Source organism: Lagopus muta, chromosome 6 (genome assembly GCF_023343835.1).
Source record: "Lagopus muta isolate bLagMut1 chromosome 6, bLagMut1 primary, whole genome shotgun sequence".
NCBI lineage: Eukaryota > Metazoa > Chordata > Aves > Galliformes > Phasianidae > Lagopus > Lagopus muta.
The window spans coordinates 17,442,077-17,462,110 of NC_064438.1; the positions used below are offsets into that span (position 1 = coordinate 17,442,077).

General features: G+C 40.0%; 1 long non-coding RNA gene across 1 annotated transcript in view; it reads left to right on the forward strand.

Annotated features, from left to right (window-relative positions):
• Positions 1-20,034, forward strand: part of LOC125694335 (uncharacterized) — a 101,610-nt gene that overhangs the window by 16,980 nt on the left and 64,596 nt on the right. The window contains exons 6-9 of the long non-coding RNA XR_007377503.1: positions 1,924-2,004; positions 4,343-4,433; positions 6,228-6,310; positions 6,393-6,580. This is a non-coding gene — a long non-coding RNA (uncharacterized LOC125694335). The remainder of the gene's footprint in view (positions 1-1,923; positions 2,005-4,342; positions 4,434-6,227; positions 6,311-6,392; positions 6,581-20,034) is intronic.

A 20,034-nucleotide genomic window follows, 5' to 3' on the forward strand; every position in this document is an offset into this window, starting at 1 on the left:
CATTTCTCTTCAACCTTTATGGAAATTAGTTTGCACTGGCACAGAAGCCACCTGAACTTGGCTGTGTGTCTGTATCTCCAAACGGATGTATGACCATTGGAAAATCAACTTATTAACCCCACTAAGTGGATGTATATGGCCCTGAAAAATATTGCTCATGGGTTTTGATCTGAAGGGATAAAGAGTGGAGTGGAAGGGGCACAGAGGAGTATGTTGTCAGGAAAAAAGCATTTTCACCATGTTTGCATGCTACCAAGACATGGTAAAATATAATAATGATAATAATAAAATGCAAGCCCGTATCCCAGCTCCCTTTTTGCACATACCCCTTTTAATTCTGATGATTTTGGGAGACAACTCCCCAGCAACCTGCAGAAGGGAATCGCCTGAGAGAGCTTTCTCACATTCATGTCTGGCTGCCCCTCTGTGCAAGCAGGGCAGCAGGCCGGGAGAGGCTGGAATGCAGCACAGTGCTGGGGCATGAGCCCAAAGGGCCGGGGTCGCTGGGAGACCTTCGCATCCCGGCCTCTGCTGCCCGCATAGCATGCATACCCACACACGCCAGCAAGTCATATGCACTCCTTTTATTTTTTTTTTCTGTTTGCAGCTGGTCTATTTGATCTCTGTGTGCCTGGACTGTTTGCTGTCGTGAGTGTCTTGCTGTGATCAAAACCTTATTATCTTGGGTGATGTTGTAGCGTTATGTATTGGAAAAGGGCAGTGGAGTATAACAGCAAGCAGCTGCAATGCTGGGCAGATAACAAAGGCACTAATAACCTCTCTCCTGTGTACTTGCACTGCTTCAGCTGGATGACTGGGTGTCACTTTGCTTGTAATGCGAATGGACTTTTTCCACAGCTACTCCCTCTGCTGCTACTGAACTTGAGCAGTAGTATTCCTGTATAAAGTGGAGATCAGAGAGGACTGCATCCATCTGTGTGGCTCCTGTATGCCTTCAGTGGCTCAGATGCTACAGTTCATGTTTCCAGCTTGTCACTGTGCTTCTCACATGCACACACTGCTGTGGGTTTGGGCACCAAAGAGAGAATCAAGTCACAAACATTTGACTTTCTGTGAATTATATTCATCGTCTTAGAAGTTTTTATTTTTCTTCAGCTTTCATGCTTGATTCATTTGCTTTATTAATTTTGGGAAGTAAGATTACTGTTTCTGCATTGCCATTTCTGAGGTGTGGGGTGACAGTGTGGTGGCAGCAACCGCATGGGAGACCCAGCTCTGTTTTTAGCCGACTGATCTGCTATGGTCACCGCAGGCCAATTCTTTGTCCAGCTGGTCTCTGCCACTGACTGACACAGTAATAGATCTCAGGTGAAGAAACATCTGAGCAATCCATGATACCCTCTGCTTCTCACCATGTTTCTGCAGGCTGCAGCTTAGCTCCATGACTTTCTTTAACCATGCATTCCTCAAAGCCCAAACTCCCAATCTTACTATCACTACCATGCCATCTTTCCAGCAGTTTTTTTTTTTTTTTTTCTCTCTCTCAGCTTTTATACTGATAGCAGCTCTTTTTGCCACACTGCCACGCACACAGTTCTTCTTGTTCATTACTCTCTCCCTTGTTTCTCTGTTCTACTCCCTTCTCCATCCTCAGGATCAGCTGATGCGATTACAGAAATAAATATCTTTTGTGGAAGTATGATAAAAGATAACTAAATAACACACAAACTTTAACCACAGGGCTGAAGATTGTCTCTTACCTGGTTGATCTTCTCTGCAATTGCCTTTATAATGCCACTGCTTACTTGAATGAGTCAAATATAAATGGTGTGAAAACGAGCTTTGGGGTGTGATAGCATGAGAGCCAGTTAAGGGAGGAATTTGTAACAGCCTAAGTAGGATTTCTCTCTGATGTTGTGATTAGTGTCAGCTCTTGAAACTGGAGGTGCTGCTTTTCTGTAGGGCAGTAGGATGAATGGAGAACATGGAAGACCTGAAGACTCTTCAGAGATACCATCTTTCTCAGATCAAGAATATCAAAGGGTGAGTTCAATGTTTCATTAATAGAGAGGGAGTATACGACTGGAGTTTTTATTCTTGAGGAGCAGGACTCAGTGGGATGGGAAATAGAAATGTCCTAGAAAGCTATCAGCCAAACAGATCTTTCTTGAGGGCAGTAATGTCCTGGGGTCTTGCCATAGACTCACAGCCCACTGATTCTATCTTCTTGAAATTCAAGCCTAAGTTTAGTGGGGAAGTCCAAGAACCAAGGTGAAGAAATATGTTCAGAGGGCTCTTGCTACCAGTGTATGTCTTTTGTTGATAACTTAGTTCTCAGCCAGGATCATTCTCATTCTAAAACTCCTAGGTTTATATTGACTGCTGACATTTCTGCATGTGCTATTTTATTCTTCCTTGTCCTGTATCCTTTCTACCTATTGAAACTATAAACATTTTCAAACTAAAAATATACATTTTTTTCCTTCTGTCAGATTATGGCACACATACTCTTGCTGATCCATTACATGGTATTCTGCCAAACAAAACTGGTAAAAGGAAACATAACAGAAAATGAGTTTTGAGAAGCAGGGTAAATGTTTGTTAAGCTTATTTTTATTGTTATTATTGTGGGAAATAGTAGCTTAAGTTAACTTTTTGTGTGAGAATGTTTTAGCTGACTTTGAGTGTAGCATAACTGGCTTACACAAATCTGTTCAACATGTGGCCTCTTTTGTATGAATCATTTTCTACCGGTGGCTGATGTGAAGAAAACTGGCTGTTGTAAGCAAATGACGTGTATTGCTGAATTTTAAAACTTCCCAGCAAAGCAACACTTAAAATCTGTCAGAACATATATGGACATAGCTGTACAATCCATAACCTCTCTGAGCATGTAGGAGAGTAACTTTTCCAGTTGACCTTTAGCATCACAACTGTGAAACAAATGGATGTCTCTTTTCCTTATTTACTCCTGGATTTTTCACGGTGTTCATCACTGCAAGATCTGAGTTCTCTCTAAGGTGGGTGGCCATACCCTCAAAATACCTCTGTGAGCTTAGTTTTACTGCCCTCCTTTCCATCCCATTGCTCTCTGTTGCACCAAATCAGATGCCTTCACCTACATCTGGGGTGGCAGAGGGGAAATAGATCACAGAAGTTGTGTAAGATCTGTGTGGTCTGTCTGGGCTGTTGAACTGCTGTGGTAGAGGTTCTGAAAGGCTGGTCTAAGCAAGTGGCTTTCCTGACATGGCACACTGTAGAGAACCCATGACATTAACTTGGCGCTTGAGGACAGTACAGCTTGCAGCTGGGCTCCTTTGGTTTGATTGAGCTCCAGACTGTGCTCCCTTATGGGCTGTGTGGGGGCAGGGCTGAAACACAGATGTCCTGAAACCCCTGTAAATACTCCTCCTTCCTAATGACCAACACTGGTCATGACTAAAATTTTGCTTTGCACACTGACAGACAGAAGACTCTGAGAACAGTCAAGAGAAAATAGTTTAACAGCTTACTGAAATTATCCAGTTAAGCACTACATAACTCCCTGAAAACGCAGGTTGGAGGTACAGGACAACTAAAAACAACAGTTGTTTACTGGGTAGGAGTTTGAAAGGGAAACATCAATATAAAATACACAGATAATAGCCCTACAATATGAAGACCAACCAGCCTTGAGGTTACCCACCAAATTCTGTGTTGCATGAAGACAGTGACAGCAATTATAATAATGTAATATGTAACTTCTTTCTTCTCAAGGCATCTGGAAAGTTGGCTAAGAAAACAGATATACAGCTAAAAAACACGAAACTTGTAGAATAGGTTACCTGTCAACAGATGTGTCAGTCATTGTGATACACTCTCTTTATGCTGCTTAATAGCAGTCCTTATAAATCACAATGGGAGCCAGTTCTTACTCTCAGTTTGGATCATACAAGACGTGACTAAGTGTTGGTGCACAATCCTTGCCCAGAAAGATCCATTTGACATCAAGAAACCTGCAGAGATGGCACAGTACATTGCATGAATTTTGACTTTATCGTTTAATTCCTCTTTGTCCTTCAAGGCTGAGAGCAACTTCATACTAGTGGATCATTTTAATTTAACCTCTGTCTCCTGTCTGTCTTCCCACTTCATTTCATCTTTCTCACAAGAGCTACAGTAACATCAGCATTGCAGAAACTAACAGATACTCATTTAAAAAAACAAAAACAACAAACGAGCAAAAAAAAAACCCCACCCACCAACCAACAAAGCAACTAAAATAAAAAACTCCACAAGCAACTAAAAGAGAGTGACTACTTATCATCTTTTGAATGCTTCCTAGTGGGATAGGGCTGCTCTAAGAGCATGTGTCTCACAGAGTCAACTTTTGTTCCTGTAGGTGAAGGAAGGAACAGAACTGGACTCGAAGTCAAGTTTGGTGAAGCTGCACCATCTCCTTAGCCCTCAGCAATGAATTTATGATTATTATGGTATGAGTCTATGAAGTTTTATGATATGAGCTTACAATTTTTCTTCTATTTTAAAATATACTCATGTTTGGAAAAAGAGAATGTAAGCTTCTTATGCACTTAGTGGGAACAGATCTCCAAGCAATTAGCTTAGAAACTTGCCCTATTTATTATGTTGTACTTTTTTATTTTAAAGTGTAGAATGAGTTACACGCAGACTTTGATATTGATCATTTCACAGCACTAACCTTTGATTGAGACACCGAATGGGTTGCCCAGAGGGGCTGTGGATGCCTCCACCCTGAAAGCATTCAAGGCCTGGCTGGATGGGGCTGTGAACAATCTGGTCTAGAGGGAGATATCCCTGCCTATAGCAGGGGGCTGGAACTAGATGATCTTAAAAGTCCCTTCCAACCCAAACCATTCTATGATTCTATGATTCCCTTCATGGAAGGATTGGAAGAAGCTTAGAGCCAAGTCAAGTCTCCTTCCCAAATACATATATCCTGCAAACACTGAGTGTAATACTGTGGTCATCTAAAAACTGTTAGCTGTCACATGCAAGCAGAACAAGTCCCACAGTTATCTCATTTTGACTTTATTGTGATCCAGTTGCAATACTGGGTGAGCTAATGCATGAAAAACACCGACTGAAATTTAGTCTCAGTCATTTCCATTTAATTGCCTGAGATGCTGGAAGAAAAAATAAAAGAAAAGGAGCCTACAGGAAGTCTGGTTCCTACTAGAGATACTGAGATTATGTTCAGTGCACGCCCATTCAGAATGATTACGTTGATTTAAATTTCTGTGTACATTACTACTGGATTTAATGGGAATGAAGGATGTGCATGTGAGTTGTTGGAATCAGAACAGAAGGATGAGAATGATACATAATGAAAACTCCCTGCCCAGGGAATTCAGACAGTGCCGTGCAGTCACTGCTATGCTATTTGCCACATGCTATATACAGTCACAAAATATTCCACTCAGTTAGAGACACGTCCAGAAAAAGCCCTGCGAACCCCAAAGTCTTACAGTCTTATAATAACCACTGAAGCACACCCTCCACCACAAAAGGAACGCAGCAGAGCTCCAGTTGACCCACATGGGACAGCCTGCACGCAATTTATTTAGTATGTAAAGAACCAGGAAAATCAAAAGCCCCATTTCGGGCTTTTGGTGTACATCCACAAAATTCAGCCTTTCTGTAGAACTGTGAAACACTGGAAAGCAGGAATAACATATGTTTCTGGCTATATTAATGACATTTCCTAGTTCTCAAATGACATATAGAATGATCTAGAGTTTTCGCAATATTCATTTGCTTTCATAGGATAAAAAACAAATTTGTGTAAAAGTATTTGATGAAAAACAATTCTGTCATTTAAAAGAATCATTTCAAAGTCAATCTGGGATTTTCTCCCCTCTTCTTTCACTTTTTAACTAGCAAATCTATGTTTCACTCCATTGTCGGGCCAGCATACAGGGAAGCTACTCATCACTTGAAGTTCAAACGCAGAAACTCAGAAAAATAAAAAGCACTGGAGCCTATGTGACCGTTTATTGCATTGGAAAACAAAGGAACTTAATGAAGATGAAATACTCTTTACTGCAAAATGTAATTCCTATTGCCTACAACACTGTGTCCAGTGCACACCCATTCAGAATGATTATGTTGATTTAAATCTTCATGTACATTATTATTGGCCTTAATGGGAATGAAGGATGTGCATGTGAGTTGTTGGACAAAGTACAACAACTACAATGTATAACAACAATACTTATCATCACTAAAATTATTATTTTTTCTGACAGAAATTTGTCGAGGACTTCAATTACAATCAAACCACAAGGAGGACAAACAGCAAACACAATAAGCTGCTGGCTGACTTGCTCAGGTAGATGCTAGTGATCGATAGTTTTTGAAGCTGTAATTTCAAATTACTGCAATTAGGTCTTTTTCCTTGTCTTTTTGGCCAGTGCTGGCAAAGCAACAGCCTGGGTGAACGATATCTGTTTATATGGTGGTTTTGAGAAGAGAAGAGGAAATGCTATGTTGTCTTCAATCAAAGAAGTGTGGCCACGGAAAGAGGAGAGCTGAAACTGGTCAAGATGCTACACCATGGCATATAGGGACTGGAGCAGCATGTCACAGAAGAGCCACTCTTGTAAGGATGAGATACGTGAGATAAATCATTTGGATTTTATTCATGAGGAGAGTCCAGAAAAGACAGGTGTTTTTGGTGCTGACTATCCTTATGTAAAGTAGATAGATCAAACCAGTCTCAGAAACCATTTTTAGGGAGTGCCAAACTGTGACCCTGTGCAAAATCATGTAATTTAAAGACAAAGGTATCAGAAGGAGTAAGAGCCAAGGAGACCTCAGAGCTACCCTGTTTGTTTGACTGGAAATCCTTTCTCTCCCCCACCCTCACTGGCCCACAACCAAAATGGTTTAATGAGAACGTTATTTGGTGATACTGGCAGGTCTTGCTATCACTCATTGAAGAGGTAAGCAGTATCACCTGTAGTGAATGTGTTGCAATTAGCAGATATATTACACCTGCAGTCAGATTTTCTCTTTTCATCTAAAATTTTTCATCTCTTCCTTGTGTTGGCTGAGGAAGGGATTTATCCAGGGCCACTACAAAGGTAAGGGGATGTAGTGAGAAGAATTAAGCTGGTAAGTGTTCTTCTGTGTTAAGTTTTTACATGGTTCAAGCTGTTTCTTGTTTTCTCCCTTTTGTTAAGGAAATTTGCTTAAGCTGCAACAGGAGAATTATGGAAAAAGCAAAGGAAACTACCCCTTGGCTTCCTTCTTTAGCAGTTTTGATGCAAGTGCATAACTCATCAACAAATACTGTATGATGTTATACTTTACTATTTAATAGTAGCAAGTTACTGTTATTTTTTTTTTAACGAAGCCTGAAGGATGGCCTGCAAGCGATTCTCATGCACTGTAGAGCCTTCATGTCAGCGTGAACACAGGCTACTGAGTGAGCCCCCAAATATGTAGGAACAGGATTTGATGATGATGACAACGTGTTTTAGAGAATTTTTCCTTTCTGGCGCTGCAGTAGTTTGTGCATAGTGCCTTGCCATAGTACTGTTCCTTTAGAGGGCACTTTACCTCTTTTGTCACAGTGGGAATTGGGATAGGGCAATGAGAAGTTCCCACAAAAGAGAAAAACTTCTCAAAGTTTTTGTGGTTCATAGAATGGTCTGAAAGCACAACAGGAAAGAGGAGCCAATCCAGGATAAAGTGGCTAAATAGGAGGTGCACGGAGGCTTGGGAAAGGAATTGCCTGAAATTGACAAATTTTGCTTCATGTTCTGGTGACTTGGCCTCTTGTTGTTTTAGCTTTGGCCAAATCCACATGCATTTATGACAAAGCTACACATGATTATATGTTATTCAAGCTTCTGTGATGGCTACAGATAAAGGAAAAGTAGTTCCATTAGATATAAAGAGGAACTGAAGCAACGCCTTTGCTCATGGATTAACTCAGTACTGCTGGAGGGTCTGCAATTCCTCAGCAGAGGGCTTGTAAGAAGCAGGCCAGACGTGTTTAACTTCAGTTTGGAATCACCAAATACTAGCCAAATATATCTAGCTGTTGTTATACTATAAATATAATTTTTGCTATTATTAGTAGCAGCAATAGTTACTACTACTGGTTATTATTAGTCATAATTTTTACTATGGTACCACTTAGGAATTCCCTTAGCAGGCTGGACTGCCATTGCAGTATGCACTGTAATGCTGTTACTATGACAATTTTTCTCTGTTTGCCAGTATGTTTTGGCTAGAGAGCCAGCTGTTGATGAGCTGTGCTGCAAGTTGCTGAGCAATAAATCCCAAACCAAATTCATGACCAGATTTCTGCTCTAAGTCTCAATCTTATGACTTGTTGCATTGGCTGCTTTGTGACTCCACCTGATTTCAGCAAGTCATGCTGCAATAAACATTTCCCTGTCACTAAAATGAGTAGCTCTGCAGCCAAATTTTTGAAAGTCTATATTGTGTGCTCATTTGTTAGTAAAGGAGATGCTGATGGGGTGACTGATAAAGCAGCATGTATTTCTGAAAGACTGTGAGAGCAAGTGAAAAGATGAGAATGATTGCTTTGCAATACAAGATGAAACTTTTAGAAGCACGTTGTGTTAACAGAAAGGCATTTAACTAAACAGGAGGAAGCCAACTTTGTGAAATGTCAGTGGTTTCTACAGACTGGAGATTTCTGAGACATCTTCAGACCTGTGAGATCAGCCATTGGCTTTTAGCTTGTCCTGTTAGCATAGAACATAGGAACGTTTTGAATCCTTCCAAGTGGTCATTTAACAATTTTCATGTGAAACTCGTCATTGTTCACAACAAGTGAATGCCAAAGCAGGGTATTTTTCCCAAATGGTGTTTGCTTTAAAATGCATTTTCCTAGTCTCCTGAGTGGAGATAAGTGTCATGCAGTGAGAAAAAGGAGTGTGTAGAGAGATGTATGGAGGGGAGACCTCAGGGATCTAGCTGCCTCAAGACTGTTACCAGTGCTGCAAGCCATTAGCACCTGAGAGCTGCTGGGTTAGCTACGGTCTGTAAGCTAATGGTCCCATGCCATTACCTGCCGAGATGAAATCTTTATCACAAAAGCACTGTGGTTGTGATTTGCATCTCTCTGTGTAGGTTTGGGAACCTTTCCATCTGACATTATCAGTAATCTTTCTCTGAAATCTTTCCAGTACCTCTGTGTCACCAATATCCCTGCTACAGGTGTTATGTTTTCTGATGGTCCACTTAGCACATTCAGAAGTCTTCCATGTTCGCACAATTGTTTGGTTATGTCTTTTAGGGTTAAGATCTGATCAGTGTACATACATCCTCTTCTGAAGCTAAACTGACTTTCCTTAAGCCTGCTATTCAGCTGTGCCTACTTTCTTGTTCGCAAGCACTCAAGCAAATGTCTTCTCAAACACAGCAAACAGGCTAATGCCTCTTGAGTTTTATATTCCTTCCTGTCACCTCCTTTTCTTTCTCTTCAGCTGTAATCACATCTAAATACCAGAGACAAGTCCTTCCGCAGCTTTGAAAAGCAATGGGAATACCTGGTGCTGTCCCACAGGTGACACCTCTGCTGCCAGTTTGTCCAGAAAGACATGACTTCAGAGGCTGTGTCTCACTGAGGGCTGTCCCCAAGTAGCAATAGCATCTGCAGGGTCTCTGTGTTCTCTTCCATGCAGTCTTGACCCTTGTGCCTCTGCTGGGCACCCCAGTGGTTTATCTTGTAAGTTTCCTAGCATAGTTTATCAGTGTGTGTTGTGGCTTTGTTTGTTTGCTTTTTTTCCCAATGGTTTTCCATTTCTCCTATCTCACTTCTCACCTAAAGTCCTTGGTTTTCTTGCCTTCCCCTTCACTCTGATAAATGTGGGAGAGTTGAGCTGCTCTGGTAGATTTCTGACTGTTGAGGGGTTTTTGTGCTTGATCAGAGTATATACTGGACTAAACACTGATAAAGCTATATTGTGATAGAGGTAGGAAAATGTTGCAATTAAAAGATGAGCATTCAGAATAATCTGTTGTGACCAAATGGGAATAGGAGCCTTTGTTTCTTCCTTTGGGTTGCTGGGTAGTTTCTCAGCTTTTCTCCATCTCTGGCGAATGGCTCTCAGGCTTGCAAGTGTAGTGGCCAACCTCTATAGTGGGGCTGAGATTAAACTATGTCTTCTGAAATCAGTGTCTTGTCATATCTTGCCAAATCCTCCAGTGATACAGGTACTACAAAAAAGATAATGAAGAAAATGCATTTTATTTTCTTCTGTTACACATGTATGAAGTAGTACCTCTTGTGGTATCAGCAAACTCCATTATAAATCAGAAAATCAAAAGATTACACCAAAAAAAAAATGTAGTCACAATAGCATTCGTGCCTCAGCACTTCAGTGAGCAAATCTGTACTTGTAAAAATAGTTTAACCGATCTTTTCATCTAATAAGTGATTGATGTCATGTTTAGTCAAGATATCTCATGATCGTGAGAATCTGTGATGCTTTATTTCTAGGAATTGGTATAATGACTGGGGCTTCCAATTCAGATTCCAGGGAGACATCTTCCATTGCATTTTTCTCTATTCCTGATGTGCCAACTCTTATAAAACAAGATACTGCTGGATTTAATTCTAAAAATCTAATATTACTGCCTTGTGGTGAACTGAATACTACAGATTCCTGCTTGATAATACTGTCTCATGGGATTCCTGCACAGTAACAGAATCTCCTGGGATTCCTGCCTGGTAACCATATCTCACTGGACTTTGGTAGTATTTCTCCCATTGGATAACCCCAGCCCCACCAAATAAGCAGTCATAAACCTTACACTCTCATTATTTTACATGACATTATTTTTCTAATGTCAGATCCTGCACTGGTTGAATCACTGTTTTTGTTTTTTTGGTGTTTTCCCCCCCCCACACACACTCATTTTCACTGCTAGAATTGGAATCTCCAGGGGAAAAAACACTATGAAGGACTAATTTATTTCTTGACAGGAGCAGTATTAAAAGCAGTAGTAATAGACCTATTTCATGGCTGCTTTATCCTCACAGTATTATTCAAACCATATGCAGATTAGAAAGATTTTTGTCTCAAAGTGAGATACTACAACTGCTCTTCCTCATGCAATGCTAGGCTCTGTAGGGTTACAAGTCAGAACACTGATAGTGTAGCTGAAAATCCTTAACACTGTAGACCAAATAAAAGGGTGATGGGCCCTACGAAGTGTTACCAGTAGGGTCTGTGTCCTGGAGTCTGGATGTACAACCAGACATCAGTGCAGATCTTTCACTGTGGCAGAGCTCTGAGATGCTGCAGCTCCAGCTCAGGCAGAGAAGGAGACAGATGTCACTGGGGTTTGAACCGTTAGGAGAGCACCCAAAGAACAAACATCAGAGTTGGAAAAAGAGAGAAGGAAGAGCCCTTTTCTATTAATGCACTGTGTCTCCTGCTTTGTGTTAAGACAAACAAATGCACATACGCTGTTTTTCCTCTTCACAGCTGTCTTTCTCTCCAAATATAACACCTACAACTCAGATCTCGTGGCTTTTTTGAGCTCAGGAGTTCTTAATTTCAGATCTTTCTTCAATGCCCGTTTTTCTCTGATTTTTTTTTTTTATTTTTTTTTTTTTTTGACCAAGTAATTAAAATTCACATCACTTGGAGGCACAACCTCTGGCTACTTCATGGTTTTTTTTGAGAGCCTCTATAAAGTTTCTGATGCACTTTCTGAAGTGCACTGAAAAATAAGACTGAATACTTGATACTGGGTCTGCCAAGAAATACTCCCTAGAGTTTCCAGGGAGTTCAGCTGCCTGAGTTATCACTGGAATTAATAGGGAGTTATGTAAGTGAAAGGTATTCAGGAGCATCACTTGCTTTAGCTCTTGGTGGCACTTTGATACCTGCAGTGGTGAATGGCTGTGTGTTCCAACCATTTCTATAGGGGTGATTAAAAAAAACAAAACAAACTAGGAATGTTCTATTGCCTCTTAGGGTACAGCTTGCTCCTTGGACAATGAGTTGAGAAAACTGTGTTCAAGATGTGTGCAAATATCTGCAGGCAGCCCGGACAATGAGAACAGGAAAATCAGAATACTTCTTACCAGGGGCTTCAGACAGCCTCCTAGGGGGGTGTTCATAACTTTCTTGTGAGTCACCACCCCCAAAATACTGGAAGTGCTATTCATTCAGCGGGGCTCACACTGCAAGCTGGAAACAATCTAGGGAACTCTCATCTTCAGGTTTTCAGGGCTGGCAGCGTGTGCTCCCTCACTGGGAATGAGGGGGGAGCCAAGAAAGAGCACGACTTGGAAATTGCTCTCGTGCGTGCTGTGATTGGGGACCAGCACAGCGAAAACTGGAGATGTGGATCTCCTTTGCAGGATCTTATGGGAGCAGGAATGATTTCTCTGTGCCTGGGGGATAGTTATGGATAGGCAAAGTCATAAAGACTGGAATACAAAGAAAAGGTGCAGAGGCTGAGGAAGAGGCATGAAAGTTCCTGCCATCAACTGCTCAGCCTTCTGCTTGGAATGGCCGGGAAGCAACTTTTGTGCATATCCCATTTATGGCCCAAAGAACCTGAGGCTCTCCTGCTATAAAAATAGGGGAGAATCCATAAAAGCAGCAGCATCTCATATATAGAACAAATCTTCTCTTACAAGTTAGCAAGTAGCTATATGCCGTAATTAGAATTTCACTGAGTTATTTTTTGCGTGGTGCAGCTAAGACACAGAACATGGACTCCTGATTGAATACCAAGGCAGTAAATCAATTGAGGGTCTTTCTACTGTTCATGAAATGCTCCAGCTGTGCTCCGGAGGATTATAGTGTCAACAGAACTCTTGATTTGAATCACAGCCTTGCCTTCACTCAAGGGCCGTATATTAGTCTTGAAAAGCAGACAATGTTTCATCGCTCAAAGAAAAGAGAATTGCTGAGCTGAAAATAAAACAATGATGTAGGGGAGGAACACTGCAACATGGATAAAGAAGAAGCATAGCAGATTTCAGCAAAATTCTCCGGAAAATCACTTTTTTTTTTTTTTTTTTTTTTTTTTTTTTTTTTTTTTTTCCCATCTTACAAGACTTCAGTGTAAGTTCCCTAAGTTTAATTCTTCTTGATACTTTCAGGACTTTCAGGCAGTGCTGAGCCGCCTGATTAAGTGCTTAGCTGCTGTAAACCTGCATAGTTTCACTAAAGCCAACAACAATTGGAATGCCAATTGACCTCAGCCAAGATGTGGCCCTAACACAGGGTATAGATCAGCAACCATAGGAAGTAAGACGTTGCTCTTTTTAGGCACAGGTAAATTTGCCCAGAGAACAAAAGTTTCTACTTTAGAGCATTACAAATAGTGAAAACCAGTCTGTTGGGCTGAGTTCCTGAAGGTGGTGTAAATGATGTAGTTTTGCCTTGACAAAACACTTGAAATTTCCCTGGAATCTTTTGTTATTAGCAGGTGTTTCCTTGCAATCATTGTAATAAATCTTAGCAACTCACATGCAACCAGGCAGGAAAAAAAAAAGCTAAAGACTCTCCTGATGACGACCTTGAAGCTGTTGACGAGGTCACAGCAGCGGTGTCATTCTACAGTTTGCACGTGTTCTTACTTTTTTATTCCTATAGGAATCAGCTGCTGCCAAAGTACACACGATACAAACTAGAATCTTGATTATCCAAAGCTCAGTCATTGTCTCTCTTTCTTATAATACAGTTCTATCTCTGGTATTTATTGCTTACATTGAAAAGTATCTCAGTTATTCAAAACCTTAGATGCTCAGATTCAGTAACTGGACCCATTAAATCAATTTGAAATTAATATGGCTGGTCCAAAACTATTTTTCCTCTCACAATTGTAGCAAAGACATACAAAAGCTTGCACAGAATTACTCAGAAAAGAACTTATCTTTGCACTGAATACTTGTGTTGAAAGGAGGAAGAAATATCACAGGGCTACTGTAACTTTGTGGATGTTACTGGCCATTACTGTCTCCTTAGAAAAGTGGCCACTACTCCTCTCTGAAATGTAGAATTAATTGAAAATCCATCTTTTTCACAAGCATTAAGTTGGAGCATGAGCTCAAATGCAACAGGGTTGGAGAGTTGAGCCAAGTTCCTGAAATGTAATACCAGTTCCAATTGCGCATACTCTTGCGAAGTCACGATTCCTGCTGAGGATGACATTAGCCTGTTTCCTGGCTTTGCACGTGGTTTGTTTTGATTTCCCACTGCCTCACACAAAGCCTGCCCAGGGCTAGGCAGCCTCTGCTCCCTCTGCCGGCTGTAGGGCTGTGCCCAGGGCTGATGCCTTGGACCACAGTCATGGTGTACTGCTTGGCGTCGGGTGCTCCAGCAATCTTCCTGTATCTCATCTCCTTGTTTTCTGGCATGCCATGAACTTGTCTCCTAATGGGGTTTCCAAGTGCAAACGAATACACGTCACCAAAGTAGAACATACAGTTTTACAACTCTTTAATACTTTACTAGTTTTTCACTACAGTCTAAATGTATGAAAAAGTATGATTTTTTTGTTTCAAAATTAAGTCAGTCCTGTTCCAGTGTTCAAACACACTTTATAAATTTAATTCCACACCTATCCTTTATTAATTCTATTATTTTACAAGGCTTAATTTTGTTTTAGAAGAATCTTTTTGTTTTATAAATGTGGATTATTTTTTCTTGCTAAAGACAAGATAAGAATATTATAAAGAATGTAGCAGATAAGAATTTTTTAACATTTATATTTTTTCTGTTGCATGGAGTGCTTGTCCTGTGGCATGAGCTAGAATAAAGGTTTATATGTGAAACTATGATTGGGGGAAAAAAAAAAAAAGCTTTCTTATTTGTCATTCTTGGTAGAGAAGACAAAATTTATTAGAGTTCAAAACAAGAATCAATATTAAGTTTTACAGCAATGTAATCTTGCCTTTTATTGAGTTATGGAGCAGGAGTCCGTCCCAATCCATTAGAAAGATGTATTAAAAGAAAGTTAGGTTGGGTTCCTTTCACTTTTCCCCAGGAAGTATTTATTAAACCTGATCAAACTCCATTTCTTTTTTGTCTTGCCCTCGAATCTCTCTGCATAGTCACAAACTCCAAAGGTTACAAAATGAAACCTAGGCCACAAGTTCATACCCTCCAGCAGCTGAAGCCTTAGATTTACCCACAGATCAGGTTTCAGAAGCATTTGAGTAGTGGGTTTGTTGCAGATCCGTGGCGATGCACAGCAAGCAGCCATGGCTCTTTATGAAGAGCTAAGGAGAAATGAGTTGACTCTGGCCAGAAATTTGCTGTTGGGTTGAGTTGTCCAATAAAGACAGAATCACCCTGACATCTTGACATTAAGAAACAGTATTGATTTTGTTGTTGTTGCTTTAAAAAAGGAAACACAATTCTGAAGAGTCTTAGTTCCCCTTTGGGAAGATCTGAGAGCAGCTCAAATTCCTTCATCTATTTCTGAAATGCATTTGCAGTAAAGCTCCGGAGATGTGATGTACTCATCATTCAGAACTAGGCTAATAAATGGTTAATCTGATCCAGTGGGTTTTCTTTCTGTGTGTGCTACTGAAAATGGCCAACAGATCCTCTGGGCAGACTGACTATGGGACACAAATAAACTCAGTTTCTGCTGCCATAGTTTTAGACCCATGTTGCTATGAAAAAATGTCTAAGGATTTATGGATAACTTTCAGTTAGTTGCATAGTCTGAGCAACACATGCCCATGAGACTCTGTAGTCTGAGCATTGTAAAGCAAGTATGTGCAGTCATTAAGTAACTTTGCTGTGTTGGGTAGTGTCACCTAATTTCTAGCACCATCATCTCAAAGATTGCCAAAAGTCTTCTTTCAGACTGCATCATTTCTGGCTGCGTAAAGTAGCAGTAGTGTGACTTTTCCTAGTAGGGATGTGAAAGGAAGGCGGAGCCTTGTTCTGCTGTCATGTTTTCTGGGGAGTTCTATTTAATGGTTTATTTGAAAATTTTGGATTCTGGTACTACTTTGAGTAAGCTTATTTATTCCCTCAAAAAATTTACATGAGGAATAATTTCAGAAGATAAATATAAATTTTGAACAAGTTAGGTTGTTTGGGTTTCTTTCCTTTGGTAGTTAATCCTGCATCAGACACTTGATTGAGCTGTACCTCCCCATTCTGTTATTCTCTTTTACATTTTCAGGAAGGTGTTAGCACATGAGGAGCTCTCTGCTCTGGTTCTCTGAGCAGCGCATGGCTGCAGCCAGACAAGGCTTCTGCTCACTCTTACCATCAATGAGCACTGTGGGTGTAGCCCTTTGGCGGCAGTCCCTTATTGGAAAGCTGGGTGATTCTCTCATCTCCCTGCTGACTGCTTCTTTGAAAAGTCTCTCAATCGATAGCTTCCTTCTTACTTCTTTCATTAACATTGAGATATCTCTGAATTCTACTCATAGGTAAATGGCAGTCTTCAAACCCAAATGGTTCAGACTGCAATAGACAATGTTGCAGCCCTCAGTGTTGTCACTGTAGGAAAGCACAAGACTTTCTTTACTATGTAAAGTGAACATTCTGAGCTTGTTTTTGTGTTCAGAAAAGGGATGCACCCTGGATTTCAGAAAGTCTTCTGCTATGCAGTGGTGGCATCCTAACTATTGCAGAACTAAAACAGGATAGAGTTCTCTTTAACTGTCTAAATTTGGAGGTGGCCTGCAAATGCTCACAAAGGAGGACAGTTACAATCAACTGTGCTTTAATTTTAGACCTGCTTTTTCACCTTACCAAATCCTTCAAACCTTCCGAAAGGAAACAGGAGACATTTGAACTTGAGCACCACTGCAAACTTCAAAGGAACTATTTATTATAGCTTTAAAAAAATATATATGAGTCAGTTCAATACATTTTCTCCCTATTTACAAAAGATTTCATCAATAAAAATACAAGAAGGAAGAACAGAAATCTTTGAACTAAAGAAACTGCTACCTTATTCAAGCTATTCAGTTCTGCTGTGCTCTTTAGTTTTCACAGGGGTACGTGTTTCCCGGTTTGCCCTAGGGAATTAGCATGGGTATTCAGTCTTTCTTTCTTTCTTTTACTAATTCTTGCTGCTGAAATAAGCCTTCCCAGCATTAAGGTTATGGTGAGTGCTCTCATCTAAGGAACAGTGCATCCAAAAACCAAGGCATCTTTTACTTACAAAGAAATAATAATTTTACTCACGTGGGCCCCAATTTGTTCATCACATGCATTTATAGAAGACACCAAAAATCCCTCAGTTGTGAGGAAAAAAAAAAAAAAAGCCTGTAGCAAAAGTTAAGGATCCATATTTATTTTCTTTTTAAATGGCATTACTGGAACACAGGAAAAATTATCTTTCTATTCCTTGTACAGCTGTGGTGATATGCCTGAAAGACCAGAAGCAACCAAGGTTTGACTGGGGCCATCTTACGTATATTGGGATGCAACAAATGACACAAAGTGGTGTCCCCACAGAGAGAGTAGGACTGCTACAACTCTTGATGCCCGCAGCCACATTGGTCCCTGAAGCATCCTGAAGTCAGTAAAATGAAGTGTAGAGGTAGACACCAATTCATCTCAGACCACAACACTGACTCAGATCATTGCAACAAAACTTGAAGCTCAAACTCAAACATGAGAGTCTTGTCTGTGGAATCCAAAGGGCTTGTATGACCGTCATATATTCTAACATGGTAGATTTATACTGGCAGGAGTTTATGCATTTCATCCCAGCATGTGTTGTGTTTCACTTGCGTGTTTCTTGGCTGGTGCATTTTACCAGTAAAAATACTGTTTTGTGACCAGTAGAAAGTTGTTATATTTATTACCAATAAAACTTGGTTGCATTTCAAAAGGAGATGAAGAGTTAGTGGTAAGGTCTCTTTTTGCACGTGTTATTGGTTTGATAAGTAGATCACAGCAACTCTTTTCAAAATCAGTTTGATAGAATGGCACACTGGATTCCTTGCAAACATTTAGCTTTAAGAAAACAGTTCTGCATGCAAACTGAGTAAACATTTGTCCCACTTGAAAGCCTCTTTTAACAAGGCCTTCAATACAATACTGGTGGATAAAATGAAAGCATTTTAATTCTGGGAGTGTAAAAATATAGAGAATATACTTTGCTCTGAGAACTCAGATGTAACTTATTTGTTGTGTGTATATTACTTTTGGTAGTTTCATGATTGCAAAACTTAGACATGTTTGGCTGAATTTGTTTACAATGTACCTCTCTGAAAACATATTGAAACAACTCTGTTCCAGTCTTCTGAGTTTTCGAGGCCAAAGAAATTATTTCTCGCTTTTAATGCAATTGATTATATATTTTTTCAGGGGAAAACAACAAATACATGTGCAATACATATCCATACAGATATGAAGAATCTTCTGGTTTATGTAAAAGAAAGGTTATCCCTAAGATTCAAAGCTTTCATTGTCATCATTAACAGCTTTATTTTCTGAGGTTATCATCAGAGAGGGAGATTCTAGTCTTCAGTGCTTAGCGGGGTGCACATGGGAAAGGCTTTAGCTAGAATTCAAAGTTTTTCAGTGCCACTAATTTGTGATGTCTTACATTGCCCTGCCTGGCTACAATTCTAAATATGTTCACTTGATTGCTTCTCTAAACTCGTATTTAATGATGAAGCTGGGAATCAAGTGTTTGATGACTAATATCAGTGGCATCTATACTAGCTTTGCCTTCTAGATTATTTTCAGCCTGAACTGTTCTGGATGGGAATAAACCTTCTGAAAGCTGGAGGAATAACCATATCCTTAATCCAGACAATTACAAGAAACAGGTCAGCCTTGCCAACTAATTGGTTGAACTAATATACCCAGGTCCATGCAACCACCTAAAACAAAGGCATGTGTGATCAGAAGGATTTATTTGCTTGCTGTTTTGCAGAGGATTGTACAACTGTGAAGAAAAAAACAGAAAACAAAGAGAAACCGTAAGGGAAGAAAGCAGGAAATCAGAGAACTCACAAAAATGTGTGAAGCAAAGATCTGAACTAGAGTTCTTTGAGCCAGGCACTGTCATTAAAAGTCTGAACAATAAAGTCCACCACAGCTTGTGGTGACGGAGGAAAACAAAGTTGATGTGTTCCTTGCAAATAAATAATATTACCTTGAGAAACATCACTAGTGTCTTCTAAGTGCCAGTGATACAAACGTAGAGCAGTTTTTGAGTAAAAATGGAGTGCTATTTGTGGTGAAGAAAATTAGTGACATGGTAGCAGTGTTTGTAGAAAAGAGTGTCAGACCTATAGCAAACGGTGAAGTAAAGAATTTCAGAATGACAGAAGAGGAATGACTCTCAATTAGAGGGAAAATCCATGTAAAGAGAGAGGAGAAAAATGTGTGAATGAGTAGGGAAATACATAGTTATTCAACATGGGGGAGTAATTTGTAAAAAAAAAAAAAAACAAAAAAAAAACTGCTGTGTTTTATGAACAGACAGCCATATAAATACTAACATCATAACGAAAGACCAGACAATTTGGATGAAATTTTGAGCAGTTTGAGTGTTGTGATGGGCTAAAGAAAGGACTAAATGAGAAAAAAAAAAAAAAGTTTTGGATATAAATGGAAAGCCATGGATCAGACTCCATGTAATCTGTTTGAGAGGGTGGCTGCATCAGACAGGACACTCAAACGCTTTTTGTCCCTATTAACTACCTGAAAAACTCCAGTGAGGAGTCGCCATGTTGTCTCAGCTCATTCACCTCAGCTGGTGAAACTCTGAATTCTGTCAACTTTACTGCAGAACTGAAGTCATTAATTACAGCAGCTCACAGGAGAATGAAGCTTGTGTATGGAAACTCTGTTAAGTTATTCCATCAGGTCCTGGTCCAAAGAAATAAAACACGATACATCACACAACCCATATAATTATTGTGAATAGAATTTCAGCTTGTCAGTGTTTGGGAACTGTGGAATTCAAGGCTGGTAAAAGAATATTAAGTAATGAATGTCTGTAGTGAAAAGTATTTCAACAGGAGCAATAATATTTCTCAGAAGATAAAAAAAAAACCCAGTTACATCCCAAAGCCATCCCCTTTGAATTGCTACATGGAGATTGAGCAAA